The 18,580-nt window shown below is 37.3% G+C and overlaps 1 pseudogene; it reads left to right on the forward strand.

The window, feature by feature from the left end:
* The window catches only part of LOC140150483 (dynein beta chain, ciliary-like), an 88,341-nt pseudogene extending 72,147 nt beyond the window's left edge, over positions 1 to 16,194 (forward strand).
* Positions 16,195 to 18,580: the final 2,386 nt, after the last annotated feature.

Genomic DNA, 18,580 nt, shown 5'->3' on the forward strand with positions numbered 1-18,580 from the left:
TGTTTATCCATAGCGGGGTTACCCCCTCAGAAGTTTGGAAATTTTGCTAAATGAAGGTCGAATTGAAGCCATTTTGGTGCATAATTTTACACTATTTTTACAATATTATACAAAAGGGCCCTAACTCAATTTGCAAAGTTTTATAGGCCTATAAGACGCGAGACTCGCAATTACTAAAGCATGCATGGATAGATCATGCCCGGAGATCATGTGAGTCCGTCTTAATTACTGACTTTGGTGAAAAATGTGACGGGTGATCGGTGGGCCCGCAGTACTCATTTTCACATACTTTTGGGCCGAGGACTCGCCTTCAAGCAATGTCTAAATCATTACAGGCCATATAGGCCTATTATATACTTCCGATCGACCCGACTTTGTTTTTTTAGACATGGACCTACACATGCAATTTAACCTTTCCTCTTCTCTCCTCTTCTCAGGCTCCTCTCCTCTCCTCCTCATCTCTTCTGGGCATGCATGGATCGATGTTGAATTGAAGTCAGCATGGAGTCCGTCTTAGGCCTACTGACTTTGGTGATAAAATGTGACGGGCCCTATCTGCTTTTGGGCAGAGGACCCACCTTCAAGAAATGCCGAAAATAATCACAGACCTTATCGACTGCGGTTTAGGCATGGACCTACTTATACGTGCAATTTAACCTTTTCTCTGCTCCTTTTCTCCCTTTTCTCTTCTTTATTCTCCTTTTTCCTCTTCCTAGCTTCTCTTCTCTCCTTCCCTCCTTTTTTGGGAGGAACTTGGCTGGGCCCGCCGCCCCCTCCTGAATCCGCGCCTGAACGGTATACATGTAGTAGGCCTACTGCTCAAAAATGCTCAAAACATCATATTTGCCCACCCCCCGGCCCAGCAATTTATATGCCATAGGCCTACAAGTGTGCGGGCAAGTGTGCTCTCAAATTTCCAGCGTGCTCGGAAAGTGCGGCCCCCTATCACAGAATATAGGCTAGCATAGGGCTATCTATAGTCGCATGAGGCCTAAATTGAAGCCTGCAAATTAATGTCCCGTTCCCTAGTTCGATCTCTCTTTCTCTTTCTCCCCTCCCTCCCTCCTTCCTCTCTCTCTCTCTCTCTCTCTCTCTTTTCTTTTTTTTTTTTTTTTTTTTTGGACCCCGGGGGGCGCGCGCCCGTTCAAAAAGGGCTAAATACGCTAATCTAACACTGCAATTTCAATGTTTTCATTTTTAACAGATACATCAAGATTGGTGACAAGGAAGTGGAATACAACCCTGAATTCCGTCTCATCCTTCACACCAAGTTAGCCAATCCTCATTACAAACCTGAGATGCAGGCACAGACCACTCTCATCAATTTCACTGTCACAAGAGATGGTCTGGAAGATCAGTTGCTAGCAAGTGTGGTAGCTCAGGAAAGACCTGATCTGGAGAAACTTAAGGTATGTTGTGATCTGAAGTTAAAGGGACGATCCGATGTTTTCTTTATAATATTTACATTACTGGTACCCAACAACAGGCTTAAATAGGTTAAACTGATCATAATAACTGCTGCATATGTCATAAAACATTGAATATAACTCATTCTGTAAGTGTGAATAACTATCCTGAGCATCAACTGCTCACAGATTGTGTGTGAAATGACTGGTTTTGTGGAGAACTACCACATGCTGTTATCCAACCATCATGTTAAATGTCTGATTTTGTGTTTACGATATTGTTATTCTTTGGTTCACCTCACGTGTGGTAGTGAAGTCAGTGCTTTTATATGGTTGCACTGCAAACGTGTCAACAAACTGCCCTTGTACATGTACGCTCTGCACAATTCACTTTACGCACATGATTTGACACTGCAACCAGCGAAATAAGCATCTACGTCACTACTAAACTTAATGCAAACCAATACTGTGGGCTATTTGCCTTGTTTATCAGCACACTGTTATGCTTGTTCAAAAAATCATTTTGATAATATTTTGGGGTACTATTCTAGCAAATCACTGATTGTCCCTTGAATGGGGCCCATCAGCAGTATGCTTTGACTATATTTTTAAATATGTATTCATAAATACGCACATGACCACCTCTGCGCTGCCATAACAGCTTGTAGACAGGACATCTGGAAGTCACCTTTGACACAGTGGGTGGTCTTCCTGTACATTTGAATGCAAAGGTGGTAAACGACAGCAGATTGTGCAGCAAAATTGTCTATTTTGTTCCACTTTCTGATATTATTGTAAACGTTTATGTCAATAAATATTTTATTCCGTCGGAAAATACTTTAAAAATGTTGTTTTTGATAACATATTTTCATTCCAAATCCCCATGTGTAATAAATTTGCCATTCAGTTAATACTTAAATTTGATGATATTTATCTAAAGAGTTCCTATCCTTTTCTGTGGCATGAGGATTTGGTCACTTGCTGGTTTTGGTATGTCATGCCCATGGGTCACATGTGTATTTATAAATATGTATTTACAAATATAGTCAAAGGTAGCTGATCAGAAGCATTTCATGCTTTTGTAACAATATTTAGATATAATTTTTTTGAGTTAAAATAAAAATAAATGTTCTAATTCCTTACATTCATATGTTCATAGTCTGATTTGACTAAACAACAAAACGACTTCAAGATCATCCTCAAAGAACTGGAGGACAACCTCCTGTCCCGTCTGTCTTCAGCAGAAGGCAACTTCCTGGGAGACACTGCACTGGTTGAAAACCTGGAGACTACCAAGCGTACTGCTGCAGAGATTGAGGTCAAAGTTGAAGAGGCAAAGATCACAGAGGTCAAGATCAATGAAGCTCGTGAACTTTATAGGCCAGCTGCAGAAAGGGCTTCTTTACTATACTTCATTCTCAATGACTTGAACAAAATCAATCCGATCTACCAGTTCTCTCTCAAGGTGAATTTTTTTAACATATCTATTTAAATTACATAAAACAGATTTGCACTAGAGTAAAACATAATTCAGAACCAAGTTGAAGTTTATTTATGCCTTGAAGTTTTGCCACCGCACATTCTGAACTTAATTTACTGGAGAACTAAACCACGTGTTGGCATATTTAAGGCTTACACTCACAAATTTCCCTTTTTTTCATAGAGGTGACAGAGTTTAGGGATGAAATCAAAACTTGACTGGTGGTTCCATCCGGTTCCATCCGGCTTCTGTTGTTCTAAATAATGGACACTGGACAGAACCGGATGGAACCGGCAGTCAAGTTTTTGATTTCATCCCTTATATTCAATAATTGTTTTTTACCCAGTTTGGATTATACATAAAATTTTTCAGGCATATTAAGATCATGTCACATATTATTTACCATAATAATTTCTTATTATTTTGTACAAAACCAGGCTTTTGACATAGTGTTTGCCAAAGCCATAGAGAGAGCTGAGCCTGCAGAAGATGTCAAGGAGCGTGTAGTCAATCTAATCGACTTTATCACATACTCTGTCTTTATCTATACCACAAGGGGCCTCTTTGAGGTGGACAAACTCATCTTTACTACACAAGTGGCAATACAGGTAACTCCATTTTTCTTGCATACATCAAACATTTGAATTTCTTTTCATAGAATTTTAGGGACAATCAAAGATTTTTAGTACAAAATATTTTGCCCAACAGCTAAACTACTTGATCAACAAACGTATTACATAAACTTTGCAAATAATTTGTTCCGTAAATGTTAATGGTTATTCCCAGTGTTGACTGCTCGAATTGGTATGTTAATGTAGGTGACCTCGTTTGCATGAGAATAAGACTATGTACATATATCGTTCCAAAAATAACAAAATCTGAATTTGTTTAGTGGTGTTCTTGTTTAGCAAGTCACCGATTGTAATAATAATTTTTAATAAAATCATGAGTATATATTTTAGATCAGCTTTTCAAAATCAGTATTAGTGAGGACCATAAAAGCGAAGTACATATTTTCTGAGACAGCTTAGATGTAATCACACTTTTTGACACCTCCCTATAGTGAAACTAAATGTACAATGGTAGTCAATAGATTTCAATAGGGTAATGTAAATAAGCCCCCATTCCTCCCAAACAACGTCGAATCATGTCATGTTGCTCATGTGCATCTAGCGATACCGAACATTGACTGGTGGGGAAGGGGGAGTTTTGGGAGGTTTGGAAAGGGTTTTGGCTTGACACCAAAAAAGTGGCATTTCAGCAAAAAATGAAAATAATGGAAATTTTGCCATAACAAAATAGGATTTTTCCATAGGTGTCCCAACTCATTTTGACGATGGTTTTAGTTCCATATGTAGGATGTCATCAATATCTTAATGCGGAAATTAGCCCTGTTTCTCGCCTCATGATTGGCATCTCCAAATGATATGCATAGTACACATAGTAATCCCATGTTATTGTGATGTTCCAGGTACTGTTAATGAGGAGTGAAATCGATCCTGTAGAATTGGATTTCTTGCTGCGTTTCCCATCGCAACAGAATGTGACCAGCCCTGTGGATTTTATACCCAATCAATCATGGGGCGCTATCAAGGTTAGTATTGGAATAGGCTATTCCAGTTAAAACCCATACACCCCCTATGGAAGATATGACCTTAAACTTCCACACAGGGAGTGTGAATTTCAAATGGGGTTGCCTGAATGGGGGAGACTCCATTTGAAATCTACACTCACTGTGTGGAAGATTAGGTCATGTCTTCAATAGGGGGTGTATGGATTACAACTGGAATAGTCCAATGGGTATTGGGTAGCCGCAGTCTGTGGCCCTCACGGACTTGCGCGCGCGTGGCGCGAGACGTTCAATCGAGCGTGTGAGCAACCTCTCTGGATAGTATACTAATAGCAACAGAGCCCGAAAGTAGCCCGAAAGTAGTGCTAGGTATTGGGAAGATTTAGCCACATGTTTTGTGTGTATTTATGTAGCAGCTTCTTCATCTTTAACTTTAAACGGCCCATTTAGCAATTTTCTGCTCGCATTATTTTGTCTAACTGCACCACCAAACAACCAACAATTAATTACCTGAGTTAGATCGATGTCTTATACTGTCTTTAAACACTGCTTTTGCCTTAACCACTAGCAGACTTTTAGCACATCTGTGATACTAACAAAGGTGCGAAAATCTTGACTTTTTATGATATTTACAATCCTCCAAATGAACAAATCGCTGAATGGGCCTGTAATATGTTTTTACTTGAAAAACATAAGCTCTAGTGACATGTGTTGCATATAGGGAACTCAGAACTCGGGTGAAATTAGTTTTCCAATAGTAGTTTGTCCTGACCAAGAAAAGATGCCTTATTTTGCCTGTTGTACATATACACATCATCAGAAATGTGTAGCGTTTTCTAATCTTGCTATTATCTTGTAGGGACATATTTTTAAGTTTTGTTTACTATCATTATGGAGATATTGTTAACATCACATTATGGAGATATTCAAATGGCTTAGAAATTGGGCCAAATAGTGGACCAATATGACATAGAATTTGTTATAGTGAACTAAAATGACATAAAATTTGGCCCATATAGTGAACTAAAATGACATAGAATTTGGCCTAAATAGAAACCAAAATGACATGGAATTTGGCCCAAATAGTAAACCAAAATGACATATAATTTGGCCCAAATAGTGAACCAAAATAACATAGAATTTGGCCTAAATAGAAACCAAAATGACATAGAATTTAGCCCAAATAGTAAACCAAAAAGACATAAAATTTGGCCCAAATAGTGAACCAAAAAGACATAAAATTTGGCCCAAATAGTGAACCAAAATGACATAGAATTTAGCCCAAATAGTAAAGGTCGTGTGTCTTGAACTCGCCACCCAAAAAAGGTGGCGATGTTACATTTTGCCAAAGTCGACTCAAATGATGATATTTCTGTCAAGCAAGAAGTTATTGTCATGCTTGTGGTCTCATTTTATTGCTAAATAAAATGCAATTTCAACCCTGTAAAAAGAAATACTTTTTTTCCCCAAATAATAAACCAAAATGACATAGAATTTGGCCTAAGTAGTAAACTAAAATGACATAGAATTTGGCCCAAATAGTAAACCAAAATGACATAGAATTTGACCCAAATTGTGAACCAAAATGACATAGAATTTGGCCCAAATAGTGAACCAAAATGACATTAGAATTTGGCCCAAATAGTGAACCAAAATGACATAGAATTTGGCCCAAATAGTGAACCAAAATGACATAGAATTTAGCCCAAATAGTAAACCAAAATGACATAAAATTTGGCCTAAATAGTAAAATAAAATGACATAGAATTTGGCCCAAATAGTAAACCAAAATGACATAGAATTTGGCCTAAATAGTAAGCCAAAATGACATAGAATTTGGCCCAAATAGTAAACTAAAATGACATAGAATTTGGCCCAAATAGTAAACCAAAATGACATAGAATTTGGCCCAAATAGTAAACCAAAATGACATAGAATTTGGCCTAAATAGTAAACCAAAATGACATAGAATTTGGCCCAAATAGTAAACCAAAATGACATAGAATTTGGCCCAAATAGTAAACCAAAATGACATAGAATTTGGCCCAAATAGTAAACCAAAGTGACATAGAATTTGACCCAAATTGTGATCCAAAATGACATAGAATCTGGCCCAAATAGTGAACCAAAATGACATTAGAATTTGGCCCAAATAGTGAACCAAAATGACATAGAATTTGGCCCAAATAGTGAGTGCAAAAGCTTGACAAATGTTTATTTCATGAGGCATTGGGTTTGTGGTTGCTCCTGAAAGTATCCAAAGTCCCACTACCCACAGACTTGACACCTTAATAACAGTGCTTCAAATCACAAAAGGCAGCTATTGCACATACGGCTTTCTTGCATGCATTTAGGGCTATGTATTCTCTAAACTGATTATCACATTTACATTTCATAACAAGGGATTAGAACCAGAAAACCCTATCGTCTGCAATAGCTGCCATGAGCCATACTTTTAAGATGTGTACAATATAGAATGCAGCAATTGTCCAATTGTCCAGGGCAACTATTACAGATTTTTAAATCTGCAATAACAGTCAACATTAATAGGTAAATTTTCACGGGAAAATTTTCTGGACATGTGACCAATGCGTATCAATGTGAGTGTAACCTCGAGCCTGATCTCTGACCCCGGCGGTGACCTCGCTATTCAAGTCTTAGTAATTTTGAATTGGAATAGTATTTTTGACCGCAATTTTGATAGAAATTTGTGCATTGCAAATTTATTGAATATTACGTTATCTTAATTTTTCACAATATCATCAAAACGTAATTTCAAAAATATCTATCTACGGAAAAAAATATTTATCTACGGAAACTCTTACCATAACATTATTAACTTGCGACAAGTAACTTATTTTGCCTCAAAGGAAGAATTCTTCCTATTCAAATACATTGGAAGAACACCCGCTGTGCACGGGGTCACATTCCATAATGCTAATATGTCTGCGCCCATGGGTGTCACGTGTCCAGAAAATTTTCCCGTGAAAATTTACCTATTAATTCTGACTGAATAAGGCTTTCTGACACTAATATTTGAATCCTCTAATCAAGCCTTGACCAATTGAACTATATGTTACATTACGTTTTCAAACCATGTTTTGAATGCACACACATACAGTCCTTGGCAGCCATGGATGAGTTCCGAAACCTGGACCGTGACATAGAAGGCTCATCCAAACGTTGGAAGAAGTTTGTTGAGAGTGAATGTCCAGAAAAAGAGAAATTCCCTCAGGAATGGAAGAATAAATCATCTCTTCAAAAGCTGTGTATGATGAGAGCATTGAGACCCGACAGAATGACGTATGCTCTGACGTAAGTTTCAAGTTGGACTAGTTCACTTTATGATGTAGACTGTTCAGTCCCAGAAGTTGGTAAGTACAATAGCTGCCATGTGAACATTTGGGTAATTTACACACAGTATATTGTATCATCTACACATGGCAGCTATTGCACTTACCTACTTCTGACACTGAGCAGTCAATATATTGGGCTATACCTTTTGAAATCTATCATACCCCTGTGGAAGATTTAAGGAAATTATTTCACAGAGGGTGTATGTATTTAAAATGGAATTGGCTTGGGTTAATTATTTTGAAACCCATACTCCCTCTGTATATAGCTTAACCTTTATGGTGCACAACTGTAGTGTGTATTTCAAATCGAAGCAGGAACGATAGCACCATCCCTTCAAAAAACAGTTGTATGTAAACCATAATTTTCAAAATACTCTGTAATAAATTTTGTTTAAGCACATTTATCTGTCGAGTTCATGGAAATTAGTTGGCAGATTACCTCTTTTGTTACAACAACTGAAGAGCTCCAGCACTGAGATATTGAGATGAGTGCCTTTATAATAAACATTCAAACTCAAGCTGTTTAGAATTATCATAAAGGTTTCAAAAGTTGTAAGTTCCCTCTAAGACTTTTGAAAATAAATAAAAGTTGTGATGACAGTAAAAAGTTATAAAGGTTATGGGTAGCCTATTTTGTTTCACACACCATGCCCAATTTACAATGCCACACATTGTTGCGTTCTATCACACTGGTTCATTATGTAAAAAAAGATGTAGATTTGAAAGGTGCACTTTTGAACATTTGCCTGTAGATTACATTCTGCATGCTTTGTGAGAGTTGAATGGACCAAAGTGCAACATTCAAAACGGCATCTTTTCTTACATGAGCAGTTATGACCAAATACAATGACGTCTGACAGTGTAAACTGGACAGGTGTGCAATACAAACTAGGCTACCAATATTTTTATAGTTTTTTTAATTTCATAAAAAAAACTTTTCGATTTATTGAAAAAACAAGAATTGTGAACCCTTTTATATCATGATACTTTTCTAATGTGCAGGAATTTCATTGAAGAAAAACTGGGTGCCAAGTATGTGGAAGGCCGTACCATTGAATTTGCCAAATCATTTGAGGAAACCGGTCCTGCAACTCCTGTCTTCTTCATCCTGTCTCCTGGTGTGGATCCACTCAAGGATGTAGAGGCTCTAGGAAAGAAATTAGGCTTCACTTTTGATGACAAGAATTTCCACAATGTGTCTCTGGGACAAGGTCAAGAGATTGTGGCTGAGCAGAGTATGGATTTAGCTGCTAAGGAAGGACACTGGGTTATTCTACAGGTAATTAAATTGGTGGATAATTTTGAAATCCTGGTGATTTTATATATACATGCACATACACCAAACACACACCCTTGTATCACCAGTGGCATAGCTAGGTTTTTTTTTGTCAGTGGGTGCAAGTCCTTGGGGCATGGAGTAGGGGCACAACTTAGTTCCCAAAATTGACAGGCAAAAAAATTAAAAAAGTTTTTTCTTTTGCATGGTCCTATCATGACCCAAGTGTGTCTCTGCACAGAGTGACCATTTAAACAAGCAAACAATCTCACACCCACCACATAATACCCACGCTTGAATATATATACATAATTTTATACACACATTTATAAAATTATCGTCGGTTTTGTGATATCAATAAAGCTTTTTAACCTACTGATGGTTTCTTAAAAATTGTGTACATATAACTTACTATGATCTTTGAATTTACATTGTGCATCACTGCATAACTTTGGAAGGAAAAATAATCAAAGGTAAACTAAACAGTGTAGTCTGGATTACCATCTTGTTACAGAATATCCACTTGGTTGCCAAATGGTTGAGTACACTGGAGAAGAAGCTGGAAGCAACCAGTGAGGGTAGCCATCCTGACTACCGTGTGTACATGAGTGCTGAGCCTGCTGGTACACGGGAGTCTCACATGATTCCACAAGGAATCCTGGAATCTTCCATTAAGATAACCAATGAACCGCCAACAGGTGAGCGTTGTAAGACAGTTGCTACATGATGTCAGGATTAAAATATTTGTCAAAATTCTGTAATCGTCTGTGGTTACTACCTGTGGATAATATTTAAATATGTTTTTCGTGATTATTTGATTTAAGAATATTGTTTAAAATGTTGTACTACAATTGAAAAAAATATTGTCATGTCACAAATTAATTAAGATATTGTAATGATTACAGTAATAAATGAATGAGTAATTATCAAAGACATTTCCCCAATAGGTCAGAGTTCAGCCTGTCCTGAAACTGTCCCACAATGCTTTGCAAATTTAATGCCGAATTGGCTTATTGTGCATCCATATTTCATGAGTTTTCTACCCCTGTGTTTTTTTCCTTATGTAGGCATGTTTGCCAACCTCCACAAAGCCTTTGACAACTTCAGCCAAGACACGATGGAGATGTGCGCCCGTGAATATGAATTCAAGTCAATCCTGTTCTCTCTGTGCTACTTCCATGCCGTGGTGGCCGAGAGACGCAAGTTTGGTCCTCAAGGATGGAACCGTGTGTATCCATTCAATACCGGTGATTTGACCATTTCTTGCAATGTGTTGTATAACTATCTGGAAGCTAATACCAAGGTAAGTTTACAGGTTTATAATTAAGCATGGGGATTATGGACTTTTATTCTTACATTGTCCGAGTTGGTTGTGGGAAAAATGGAGGTATTTGACTCCTTGGAGAAAAGAATAAATATGATGATTAACTTTTGAAGACTACAGTGGAAAAAGTGCAAATTGAAAGAAATATTTCTCATGAAAAAATGTGGGTGAATTTTAAAATAAACGCTGTGGATCAGAAACTTCGCTCTTTTTTGTTTTAAAGTTGTGATGTTAACTTGTGTCATTTTCATCTATGCCTACAAGCATTTTTAAAGATTGGACCGTTTTATCTGTAGAATTATTCCTAAACACTTTTGTACTTCTTCCACAAACTGAGAAATTGAGCTTGGTTAACTGTTGAACCCTGTGTTGCTAATTCTGGCAAGCGATGCTGAAAATGCAGGTCAAAGCACATGAACCAAATAATAATATGAGCAGCTTGAATTTTATTCTGTATTTCCATACAAACTTAGTTACCTCAGTTGTATTTGAGCAGTAATCCATTACAGTAAGGTCTTCAAATTCAACTATAATTAAAGCCATAATGTGTGATTTGCTTCACAGCGACGCCTTCAATTTTACTCGGATTTCTACTTTTTGCATAATTATAATGCCCAGTGGTGTGCTAATATACCACGTAAAAGACTAAGCCTGAAGTGCATTAATAACAGTAAAATTTAACTTTTTATATTAAAACCGGGTCAACCCGGTTTTATTCAGAGTTCACTGATCAAATGCTTGCTGACATGTCCGCGGATGTCAGCTTATGTGTACAGTGCACACATCGAGCGCGGTGCTCCGTGCAGTATTACATGTAATACGATCGGCGAGCGTAGTACACGCATTGTAGGCGCTGGAATGAAATCGCAATTTTCTTTGTTATACCTCATTTGTTTGGCTCGAAATTAAAAGGGGATACTGTGATCAGTGAAAACAAACATTTAAATAAGAATCTATTCTTTATGCAAATCACACATTATTGCTTTAAAGTTGTTGTGTGAGATGCCCATGAGCTGTAGATATTGTAACATTGGGCTATTCCAGTTGAAATCCATATACCCCCTATGGAAGACATCCATCTTCTACACAGGGGTGGAAATTTCAAATGAGATTACATGAATTGGTGACTCCATATGAAAGGTGCACCACCTGTGTGGGAGATTAAGGGGTTGTATGGTTCTCAACTTTTCTTTTCTCAAAGCTTGTTTTCATTGATGAATTTCTACACCGCATAATGTTTAATTGGGGTATTTTTGCAGGTGCCATGGGAAGATCTCCGTTACCTGTTTGGTGAGATTATGTACGGGGGTCATATCACTGATGACTGGGATAGACGTCTATGCAGGACTTACTTGGAAGAATACATGCAACCTGATATGGTGAGTGTACTAAATCTGTTTGTTAAGAATTGGATAAAGATCTGATGGACGGGGTTGCACGACATCAGCTTTATTAGCTTTTTCATTACTAGACTAGTCACAGTAGTTGACTAGTCAGCACAAATAGTTGTGACTAGTCGACTATTTGGAGGTCAAAATTTGATAAAAACTAAGTAACTTTCATGCCCAAATCAACAAGCTATGTTTAACATGTTTAAGACAAAAGGTATTGATGCAGACACTTTAAAACATGTTTTAACTTTAAAAAATGTTTCAACTTTTCTGGTACTTAAAATATTTACTCAATATGATCAATGTTTGCTTGAATTGAGTAAATAGGTTTGGCTAAATTCAGGGCTCAGGCTTTAAAATGTCTGAACCCTAACACAAATTAGCCAAACTTTATGTATGAGCTTGTATTATATTTGTCTTATTTCTATATCTTGAGGACACAAAGATAGTCGTCATTAGTCAACTTTTTAGTCAAGTTTTAGTCGAAAGTCATTACTATCACTAATAGTCGCGACTATGACTAATGTCGACTAACAGTAGAAATTTAAAAATGAACACAGCTGCCAACCTCGATCGTATGTGCGTACTTCAAAATATAAGGCGAATGCATGACCTTGATACTTAATGAAAATACTAACCAGTCGCAAGAAAGTTGGCATAGTTGGATTCATTTCCGCATCACGTACAATGCGGGAATTGATCACACAGTGTACACAAGCGATCGTCACATTGTTGGCAGCAGTGTTCATTCAAATGAAATTTCCACTGTAGTTGTGCAACCCTGCTGATGGAGCTCTGCTGTCAGACCAAAGGTCTACTTTGCTCTGTCGGGTGTTTTGGACTTGCTGCTCATATGTTTTCTGTATTTATTATCACCAATTTTGTGCTTGATTTTGTGGAACATTCAGGCAAATTATTTTGTAAGGAAAACCAATGACTTTCCCTGTAAACGATTTAGTTTCATAGGAATCCCCAGCTCAATATTATTATTTTGCGGACCTGTTTTGTTGCCTGAAAAAGACCACTGGGCATGTGGTGTGTAACATTATTTAATACAGCACTTTTTGTATCATTTTTTCTCATGACAACACATTTTTTTCATTATTTTTCAGCTTGAAGGAGAAGTGTACCTAGCCCCAGGATTCCCAATACCACCCAACTCTGACTACAAAGGCTATCATACCTTCATAGATGAGATGCTGCCTCCAGAAAGCCCCTACTTGTATGGTTTGCATCCTAATGCTGAAATCGGGTTCCTCACAACCACTTCTGATAATCTCTTCCGGACAGTGTTGGAGATGCAGCCCAGGGATACCGGTGGCGCAGGTGGCGGAGCATCAAGTAGGGAAGAAAAGGTAAATAATTCTACTGGTTGGAATATGTATCAAATAAGTTAGACGGGGAGGGGGAGCTTAATTGATTTGTGTGTTCGTCATGGAGTGAAAAATAACGTACTTCTGGATTATTTGGCATTGCACTCACATCTTAAACATCTAGTGCGTATACTATATGAGTCACTGGAAACTCAATGTTCATGTTCCATATACCACTTTCCCCACCAATCAATGTTGGGAGATGATATGGTGAAGATAAGCACATTGTGCATTACAACATTGTGCGAGCGTAGAAGAGGGGGACTATTTCCAGTTGGACTTTGAAGTGTTTGAAAAATCTTTTTCTAAGATTGTTGTTGATTTAAATGCATGCTTATTTGCATTCTTCATATAATCAGGGCCGGATTTACCATTGGGCCAGATGGGCCCGGGCCCAGGGCCCCCCAAATTTGGGGGCCCCCAATCTGGCCATGTGCATGTTTCTTTTTAGCCGCAATACACCATATTTTGGACCAAAATATGCTAACATTGCAACATTTTGCACGCTTTTCAACTTCACTGACCATTTACATAGCAAAATTCACCTTCATTTTGGGCTAAAATTTTTTCCTGTGCTTTGCGCGCAAATGTCTTAGTAAAACCCCTATTTGTAAACCAAAACTTGGCCGGTTAAGTGCAAATGTCTTCCTCTCAGTGAGTTTGGGGCCTCCAAATTTTGGCCTGGCTCAGGGCCTCCAAAAACGTAAATCCGGCCCTGCATATAATCTGTACACCCTCTATGAAAGACATGACCACAACCAATTTCTCATGGCATTATGAACAGGAATATTATGGAGTCCATGCTTTCTGGACTAACGGTTTTGGAATTTGAATATGACTAATAGCACAGGCACATAGTTATAATTTTAACATAACTCAACATGACCGTCCTTCAATAATTCCGCATCAGCAGCTTACTTCAAGATATTTGTATTAACTTTTTTTTAAATTTGTTGCGTTCTATCTTTATTTTTCGATAGATCAAATCAATCTTGGATGAAATTGTTGAGAAGCTACCCGAGGAATTCAACATGATGGAAATAATGGCTAAGGTAGAACCACAAGACAGGACACCTTATGTAGTGGTAGCATTCCAGGAATGCGAACGTATGAATATGTTGACGTCAGAAATCAGAAGATCATTGAAGGAGTTGGATCTTGGCCTAAAGGTAAGGTTATATCTGAGAGTACTAAATTAAGAGAGGTGCTACTTCAATCGCTAAAGTGAGGACAGCATGAGCTCGGTACCTGCGTAAGAGTCTGTTCGACAAAAGTGATTGTGAATATGTAATGATATGAATGAGCTATAATGTGACGTAGCTACGAAAAGGATGATTGACAGCGGCGTATATGGTTCATTGGGCGGAGCCATTATGTCCATATTAGGCTGTTGTTGTGCAGATGTCGCCCTCTGCGAACTGTACAAAAAGGTGACTGATAGATCTATTACGGATTGGCAGCAGACAGATTGCGCTGTCCTCTGACCCTGACTGTTTGTCACGTAGACAGACTGTGACCTGGGTAAACACATACAAAGCAGGGGATGCGACTGTTACACAGGTCTTGTCCTCGGAATTGGTATAGGCAATTTGTACAGAGTGCCGCTAGCCTGGTTATATCTATAAATTATTTATGTTAGCCAAAATACTGAGGATCGATCTGACCATCCAGATTTGAACCAGATACCTTCGTTTTATACATATAATACATATCAGCTGCTCTGCCTTTTGTCAATGAACCTATGACCCAAGTAAATGATGCATTTTTTAATATGCTCATGAAAATTTACAATTCTGATATTTTAGAATTTAAAAAAAAAATTGAAACTTGTCATCTGCTGTCGACACCCACGTGGAGAGAGTTAAAGGATATGGTAATTAAAGTAGGTAATGGGGATACGCATCCTGCACAAGAACAAATAAACACAATGGGGAACGATTGCTCGCTACAAGAGGAAACTGAATATATTTAATAAGAAAGAATGAACAGTTTACCAACCCAAAGTGTTACAATTAAACATGACAACGAATAAACACAAATCCTGATGGGCACACAAGCCAACTTGAAAAAAAGCAAGGGAATGTGCCGGCATGGGAATCAAACCCATGACCTTCCGATCTCTAGACGGATAATATGGTAATTATTGATGAGATTCATCAGCATCGTTAATATTAATTGATATTATATTTTGTTCTTCCAGGGGGAGCTGACCATATCTTCTGACATGGAGGATCTCAGCAGTTCATTGTTCCTCGATCAAGTACCGGAAACTTGGAGCAAGCGAGCCTACCCCAGTCTGTTTGGTCTCGGTGCATGGTACGCGGACTTGCTTCTACGTATCAAAGAACTCGAAAGCTGGACGGCTGACTTTGCCATGCCCGTTGCAATTTGGCTGGGCGGTTTCTTCAATCCTCAGAGTTTCCTTACCGCCATTATGCAGTCCATGGCCCGTAAGAATGAATGGCCATTGGATAAAATGTGTCTGCAATGTGACGTCACCAAAAAGAACAAAGAGGACTTCAGCAGTCCACCTCGTGAAGGTGCGTACATTCACAGCTTGTTCATGGAGGGCGCACGTTGGGATACGCAAACAGGTATGATTGGAGAAGCGAGACTGAAAGAGCTCACACCAACAGTGCCTGTGATTTTTATTCGCGCAATTCCCGTAGACAAAGCCGACATGCGGAATGTGTATCAGTGTCCGGTTTATAAGACAAAATTCAGGGGACCAACGTTTGTGTGGACATTCAATCTGAAGACGAGAGAGAAACCGGCTAAATGGACTCTTGCTGGTGTGGCTCTCTTATTACAAGTGTAAAGTTGCAATGCATCTCAAAGTTTTTTAAGTTTCTTAAAAATGTGATAAATGGCGATGTACAATATTTTTTATTACGTCCTTTTCTAATTTTTGCTTTTACGCAAGTGTAAATTTGTTACACATCTCAAGAACTTTTATTATGATATAGTAGAACAACGATGCACAGTATTTGATTCCTCTTTTTCAGTTTTTAGGATATTAGTTTTTATGAAGTAATTTTAAGGAAGAAAGTACATGTATATGTCCCCAAATGTGACATGATCTGGTCCATGGGGGCCAGAGGAGGCATTTTATAAAATTGAGTTACTGATTACATTATACATACAATAGGATATGATTTACTGAAAACACCAAAGGTCTAGCATACTTGGTTCTAAAGTTATGAAGTTTTTAGATGTCTATTTTCTTATGTATTTTATTGTTTTTTACTCCATATTTTTACCTTTATCTTAGTTTCAAATTTGCCGCCTTTGGCCCCCATGGACCAGATTGTGTCACAAATTAATTGAGCAGGCGAACGATGTGCAGTGACTGTTAATCTTTTTAAATGATTTTAGTTGCTATAAACAATGAAGTTGTTAAGCCTATGACAGTATTTCTAGATCAATACGGCAATTGGTGAGAGTATGTGCTCCATTAATATGGTAATTTCAAACAGATTAAGATTCAAATTTTTGGTTTTAATCACATCTTACACAGAGTAATTTTTGGCATTTTGTAGACGGCTCACTGAAAAAAGACTCCTCCCATCAGTAAGCACAAAACATTTTAAAAAACATTCCCAAAAGGTTAGAAAAAGTTGCCAGAAAAGGGTTTTTGAAAACTTGCTGCAAGACATTCTAACATAATGTAACACTTAGTAAACTGATGTATTGACAAAATATTTAGCAAAAATGTTTCCAAAAAATATTTTACAATAGCATTTTGGCAACGCTTTTAAAATATTGTTGTAGTGTTTTTTCATAACTCAACATTTTAATGTTCTTAAAATATTTTGAACAAAACTAAAAACAAAAGTTTTAAAACGTTTTAAGAACGTTTTTATATTTGATAGGATTAGTAGTGCATGTGTAAAGCTAAATTTGGCTTTGTTGTGATGGTTGTGTGTCATTTTTAAAGCAGCTGATCTACTTCTCATTCACATTTTATACTAATTTCCAGCGATCAAACTTCAGGCTGTTGCACTGCTTAGGACATTTTTATGCAAAATTTATCAAAACTTTCACTACAAGGTACATTTGAATGACATCCACTGTAATTGATGTCTTGTTTGAAATTAACTCAGTGATCAAGATTATAATCAATTTGCAAAATAATATTATATAATTATGTTGTAGGCATTAATTGGCCTATGTAGTCTTAAGAATTTTTAAACTAATCTTTGGGTGTTACATGTGATATTTTCAAGATAACCTTTATAAATACTCCCCCATACACATGGTCTGTATTTTTTTTAAACTCCAAAATGAATTTTATATAAATAGCTATTTTTATATATACACGACAGTATTTTGTACGGTAGCATCTTTGTATATAGTATAGTATATTGTATTTTGATAATGTTAATAATGTAACATTAACTGTAACATTCCATCTTTGAGATAATTGCAATAAGCAATGTTGTGTGTTAACATGTAGCAAGTAAAATATGTAAAATTATTAGGTACTTTTATGTTTTGAGATGCATGTCATGATGTCAAATAATCTAAATTATTGAAGCAGGTCGGTTAACATGGTTACAAGGGCTAAAAAAGGTTAGATTGGTAAAACAATTCTTTTACTTGTAATATTTGCTCCATCCCATTGGAGAATTTTTTTAATGAATCCAATTTGTAATTTCCTGGAAAAGAAGATCAGCGGATCACTGCTGATGACACCCTTAAGGCAAATTAGAAACAAATAAAGCTGACACACAAGATGAATGGAATGAGTTGTTTATAAAGGAGATCCCAAGGCTTAAAGCCATATTATAACATTTTCAAACAAAATAGATTAGCATTTCTTTGCCATAAAATGTTAGCTTTAACTGTCAGATATATCCCCTTTTATTTTTGAGCCGAACAACTATGGCAAAGCAAAGAAAATGGGAATTTACTACCAGCGCACACATGTCGCCAATACGTACCACTCCTTCGGTCATGTTGTGGTAAGACCCTTTGTTGTGTAGGCCTATATCACCGTCCCGCACGCCGTGTACGTACTGTGTGTTATGAACATCGTGTATGCGTTCGATTTAATTGTGTACAATTAATCGTGTAAAAAAGGAATTTTAAAAATTCAGTGAGGGCGTCTTCCTCAGCAAATGTTATAATATGGCTTTAATCTAAGAGTGTCATTTCTGTGCCATGTTCATGATTTTTCATTGGAGGGGAAAAATGCACACAATTTTCATTTTGGTATATTATTGGCCTTAATTCAAGAACCGCATGACATATGGAAATATAAATACGATTATTGGCTTCCTTGACTAATTCCCTTAAAAAGTTAATGCATGGCTATCAAGAAGTGCACAGCAGGTTTTTAGTTACGGGGGCTGTCATTTTCTTCAGAAGGGGTGGGTCATGAATATACTGGGGGCCATAGAAT

Source organism: Amphiura filiformis, chromosome 4, assembly GCF_039555335.1.
Source record: "Amphiura filiformis chromosome 4, Afil_fr2py, whole genome shotgun sequence".
Taxonomy (NCBI): Eukaryota; Metazoa; Echinodermata; class Ophiuroidea; order Amphilepidida; family Amphiuridae; genus Amphiura; species Amphiura filiformis.